This window comes from Falco punctatus, assembly GCF_963210335.1.
Source record: "Falco punctatus genome assembly, chromosome: 21".
NCBI classification, from domain to species: Eukaryota; Metazoa; Chordata; class Aves; order Falconiformes; family Falconidae; genus Falco; species Falco punctatus.
The window spans coordinates 422,735-428,734 of NC_137601.1; positions in this window are offsets into that span (position 1 = coordinate 422,735).

Here is a 6,000-nt window from a genome sequence, read left to right on the forward strand (position 1 = left end):
GGTACTGCAGCCGGCGCTGTTGGTGGAGCGCTGCTGTCATCTAGCGTAATATATTTGGGTACTGCAGCCGGCGCTGTTGGTGGAGCGCTGCTGCCATCTAGCGAAATGTAATTGGGTACTGCAGCCGCCCGGTTGGTGGAGCGCTGCTGCCATCTAGCGAAATATATTTGGGTACTGCAGCCGGCGCTGTTGGTGGAGCGCTGCTGCCATCTAGCGAAATGTGATTGGGTACTGCAGCCGCCCTTTTGGTGGAGCGCTGCTGCCATCTAGCGAAATATATTTGGGTATTGCAGCCGGCGCTGTTGGTGGAGCGCTGCTGCCATCTAGCGAAATATATTTGGGTACTGCAGGCGGCGCTGTTGGTGGAGCGCTGCTGCCATCTAGCGAAATATACTTGGGTACTGCAGCCGGCCGGTTGGTGGAGCGCTGCTGCCATCTAGCGAAATGTAATTGGGTACTGCAGCCGGCGCTGTTGGTGGAGCGCTGCTGCCATCTAGCGAAATATATTTGGGTACTGCAGCCGGCCCTGTTGGTGGAGCGCTGCTGCCATCTAGCGAAATATATTTGGGTACTGCAGCCGGCGCTGTTGGTGGAGCGCTGCTGTCTTCTAGCGAAATATATTTGGGTACGGCAGCCGGCCCTGTTGTTGGAGCGCTGCTGCCATCTAGCGAAATATATTTGGGTACTGCAGCCGCCGCTGTTGGTGGAGCGCTGCTGCCATCTAGCGAAATATTTTTGGGTACTGCAGCCGGCCCTGTTGGTGGAGCACTGCTGCCATCTAGCGAAATATATTTGGGTACTGTAGCCGGCGCTGTTGGTGGAGCGCTGCTGCCATCTAGCGAAATATATTTGGGTACTGCAGCCGGCCCTGTTGGTGGAGCGCTGCTGCCATCTAGCGAAATGTAATTGGGTACTGCAGGCGGCGCTGTTGGTGGAGCGCTGCTGCCATCTAGCGAAATATACTTGGGTACTGCAGCCGGCGCTGTTGGTGGAGCGCTGCTGCCATCTAGCGAAATGTAATTGGGTACTGCAGCCGCCCGTTTGGTGGAGCGCTGCTGCCATCTAGCGAAATATATTTGGGTACTGCAGCCGGCCCTGTTGGTGGAGCGCTGCTGCCATCTAGCGAAATGTAATTGGGTACTGCAGCCGCCCGGTTGGTGGAGCGCTGCTGCCATCTAGCGAAATATATTTGGGTACTGCAGCCGGCGCTGTTGGTGGAGCGCTGCTGCCATCTAGCGAAATATATTTGGGTACTGCAGCCGACCCTGTTGGTGGAGCGCTGCTGCCATCTAGCGAAATATAATTGGGTACTGCAGCCGGCGCTGTTGGTGGAGCGCTGCTGCCATCTAGCGAAATATAATTGGGTACTGCAGGCGGCGCTGTTGGTGGAGCGCTGCTGCCATCTAGCGAAATGTAATTGGGTACTGCAGCCGCCCTGTTGGTGGAGCGCTGCTGCCATCTAGCGAAATATATTTGGGTACTGCAGCCGGCGCTGTTGGTGGAGCGCTGCTGTCTTCTAGCGAAATATATTTGGGTACTGCAGGCGGCGCTGTTGGTGGAGCGCTGCTGCCATCTAGCGAAATATATTTGGGTACTGCAGCCGCCGCTGTTAGTGGAGCGCTGCTGCCATCTAGCGAAATATATTTGGGTACTGCAGCCGGCGCTGTTGGTGGAGCGCTGCTGTCTTCTAGCGAAATATATTTGGGTACGGCAGCCGGCCCTGTTGTTGGAGCGCTGCTGCCATCTAGCGAAATATATTTGGGTACTGCAGCCGGCGCTGTTGGTGGAGCGCTGCTGCCATCTAGCGAAATATTTTTGGGTACTGCAGCCGGCCCTGTTGGTGGAGCGCTGCTGCCATCTAGCGAAATATATTTGGGTACTGCAGCCAGCGCTGTTGGTGGAGTGCTGCTGCCATCTAGCGAAATATACTTAGGTACTGCAGCCGGCCCTGTTGGTGGAGCGCTGCTGCCATCTAGCGAAATATATTTGGGTACTGCAGCCGGCGCTGTTGGTGGAGCGCTGCTGCCATCTAGCGAAATATATTTGGGTACTGCAGCCGCCCGGTTGGTGGAGCGCTGCTGCCATCTAGCGAAATATATTTGGGTATTGCAGCCGCCGCTGTTGGTGGAGCGCTGCTGCCATCTAGCGAAATATATTTGGGTACGGCAGCCGGCGCTGTTGGTGGAGCGCTGCTGCCATCTAGCGAAATGTAATTGGGTACTGCAGCCGCCCGTTTGGTGGAGCGCTGCTGCCATCTAGCGAAATGTAATTGGGTACTGCAGGCGGTCGGTTGGTGGAGCCCTGCTGCCGTCTAGCGAAATATAATTGGGTACTGCAGCCGGCCCTGTTGGTGGAGCGCTGCTGCCATCTAGCGAAATATATTTGGGTACTGCAGCCGGCGCTGTTGGTGGAGCGCTGCTGCCATCTAGCGAAATGTGATTGGGTACTGCAGCCGCCCTTTTGGTGGAGCGCTGCTGCCATCTAGCGAAATATATTTGGGTACTGTACCCAAAGATATTTCGCTAGACGGCAGCAGCGCTCCAGCAACCGGCCTTCTGCAGTACCCAATTATATTTCGCTAGATGGCAGTACCGCTCCACCACCTGGCCGGCTGCAGTACCCAAGTATATTTCGCTAAATGGCAGGAGAGCTCCACCAACAGGGCCGGCTGCAGTACCCAAATATATTTCGAAAGATGGCAGCAGCGCACCACCAACAGCGCCGGCTGCAGTACCCAAATATATTTCGCTAGATGGCAGCAGCGCTCCACCAACAGCGCCGGCTGCAGTACCCAAGTATATTTCGCTAGATGGCAGCAGCGCTCCACCAACAGCGCCGGCTGCAGTACCCAAATATATTTCGCTAGATGGCAGCAGCTCTCCACCAAAAGGCCGCCTGCATTACCCAAGTACATTTCGCTAGACGGCAGCAGCGCTCCACCAACAGGGCCGGCTGCAGTACCCAAATATATTTCGCTAGATGGCAGCAGCGCTCCACGAACCGGCCGGCTGCAGTACCTAATTACATTTCGCTAGATGGCAGCAGCGCTCCACCAAAAGGGCGGCTGCAGTACCCAAATATATTTCGCTAGATGGCAGCAGCGCTCCACCAACCGGCCGCCTGCAGTACCCAAATATATTTCGCTAGATGGCAGCAGCGCTCCACCAACAGGGCCGGCTGCAGTACCCAAGTATATTTCGCAAGATGGCAGCAGCGCTCCACCAACCGGGCGGCTGCAGTACCCAATTACATTTCGCTAGATGGCAGCAGCGCTCCACCAACAGGGCCGGCTGCAGTACCCAATTATATTTCGCTAGATGGCAGCAGCGCTCCACCAAAAGGGCGGCTGCAGTACCCAAATATATTTCGCTAGATGGCAGCAGCGCTCCACCAACAGCGCCGGCTGCAGTACCCAAATATATTTCGCTAGATGGCAGCAGCGCTCCACCAACAGGGCCGGCTGCAGTACCCAAGTATATTTCGCAAGATGGCAGCAGCGCTCCACCAAAAGGGCGGCTGCAGTACCCAATTACATTTCGCTAGATGGCAGCAGCGCTCCACCAACAGGGCCGGCTGCAGTACCCAAAAACTTTTCGCTAGATGGCAGCAGCGCTCCACCAACAGGGCCGGCTGCAGTACCCAATTATATTTCGCTAGATGGCAGCAGCGCTCCACCAAAAGGGCCGGCTGCAGTACCCAAATATATTTCGCTAGATGGCAGCAGCGCTCCACCAACAGCGCCGGCTGCAGTACCCAAATATATTTCGCTAGATGGCAGCAGCGCTCCACCAACAGCGCCGGCTGCAGTACCCAAATATATTTCGCTAGATGGTAGCAGCGCTCCACCAACAGCGCCGGCTGCAGTACCCAAATAAATTTCGCTAGATGGCAGCAGCGCTCCACCAAAAGGGCGGCTGCAGTACCCAATTACATTTCGCTAGATGGCAGCAGCGCTCCACCAACAGCGCCGGCTGCAGTACCCAAATATATTTCGCTAGATGACAGCAGCGCTCCAAGAGCGCCGGCTGCAGTACCCAATTATATTTCGCTAGATGGCAGCAGCGCTCCACCAACAGCGGCGGCTGCAGTACCCAAGTATATTATGCTAGATGGCAGCAGCGCTCCACCAACCGGGCGGCTGCAGTACCCAATTACATTTCGCTAGATGGCAGCAGCGCTCCACCAACAGGGCCGGCTGCAGTACCCAAGTATATTTCGCTAGATGGCAGCAGCGCTCCACCAAAAGGGCGGCTGCAGTACCCAAATATATTTCGCTAGATGGCAGCAGCGCTCCACCAACAGCGCTCCACCAACAGTACCCAAATATATTTCGCTAGATGGCAGCAGCGCTCCACCAACAGCGCCGGCTGCAGTACCCAAATATATTTCGCTAGATGGCAGCAGCGCTGCAACAACCGGGCGGTTGCAGTACCCAAATATATTTCGCTAGATGGCAGCAGCGCTGCACCAACAGGGCGGCTGCAGTACCCAAGTATATTTCGCTAGATGGCAGCAGAGCTCCACCAACAGGGCCGGCTGCAGTACCCAAATATATTTCGCTAGATGGCAGCAGCGCTCCACCAAAAGGGCGGCTGCAGTACCCAATTACATTTCGCTAGATGGCAGCAGCGCTCCACCAACAGCGCCGGCTGCAGTACCCAAATATATTTCGCTAGATGGCAGCAGCGCTCCACCAACCGGCCGGCTGCAGTACCCAAGTACATTTCGCTAGATGGCAGCAGTGCTCCACCAACAGGGCTGGCTGCAGTACCCAATTACATTTCGCTAGATGGCAGCAGTGCTCCACCAACAGCGGCGGCTGCAGTACCCAAGTATATTTCGCTAGATGGCAGCAGCGCTCCAACAACAGGGCCGGCTGCCGTACCCAAATATATTTCGCTAGAAGACAGCAGCGCTCCACCAACAGCGCCGGCTGCAGTACCCAAATATATTTCGCTAGATGGCAGCAGCGCTCCACTAACAGCGGCGGCTGCAGTACCCAAATATATTTCGCTAGATGGCAGCAGCGCTCCACCAACAGCGCCGGCTGCAGTACCCAAATATATTTCGCTAGAAGACAGCAGCGCTCCACCAACAGCGCCGGCTGCAGTACCCAAATATATTTCGCTAGATGGCAGCAGCGCTCCACCAACAGGGCGGCTGCAGTACCCAATTACATTTCGCTAGATGGCAGCAGCGCTCCACCAACAGCGCCGGCTGCAGTACCCAAATATATTTCGCTAGATGGCAGCAGCGCTCCACCAACAGCGCCGCCTGCAGTACCCAAACATATTTCGCTAGATGGCAGCAGCGCTCCACCAACAGGGCCGGCTGCAGTACCCAAGTATATTTCGCTAGATGGCAGCAGTGCTCCACCAACCGGGCGGCCTGCAGTACCCAATTACATTTCGCTAGATGGCAGCAGCGCTCCACCAACAGGGCCGGCTGCAGTACCCAAATATATTTCGCTAGATGGCAGCAGCGCTCCACCAACAGCGCCGGCTGCAGTACCGAAATATATTTCGCTAGATGGCAGCAGCGCTCCACCAACAGGGCCGGCTGCAGTACCCAAATATATTTCGCTAGATGGCAGCAGCGCTCCACCAAAAGGGCGGCTGCAGTACCCAATTACATTTCGCTAGATGGCAGCAGCGCTCCACCAACCGGCCGGCTGCAGTACCCAAGTATATTTCGCTAGATGGCAGCAGCGCTCCACCAACAGGGCCGGCTGCAGTACCCAAATATATTTCGCTACATAGCAGCAGCGCTCCACCAACCCGGCGGCTGCAGTACCCAAATATATTTCGCTAGATGGCAGCAGCGCTCCACCAAAAGCGCCGGCTGCACTACCCAAATATATTTCGCTAGACGGCAGCAGCGCTCCACCAACAGGGCCGGCTGCAGTACCCAAATATATTTCGCTAGATGGCAGCAGCGCTCCACCAAAAGGGCCGGCTGCAGTACCCAATTATATTAGGGTTAGGGTTAGGGTTAGACTGT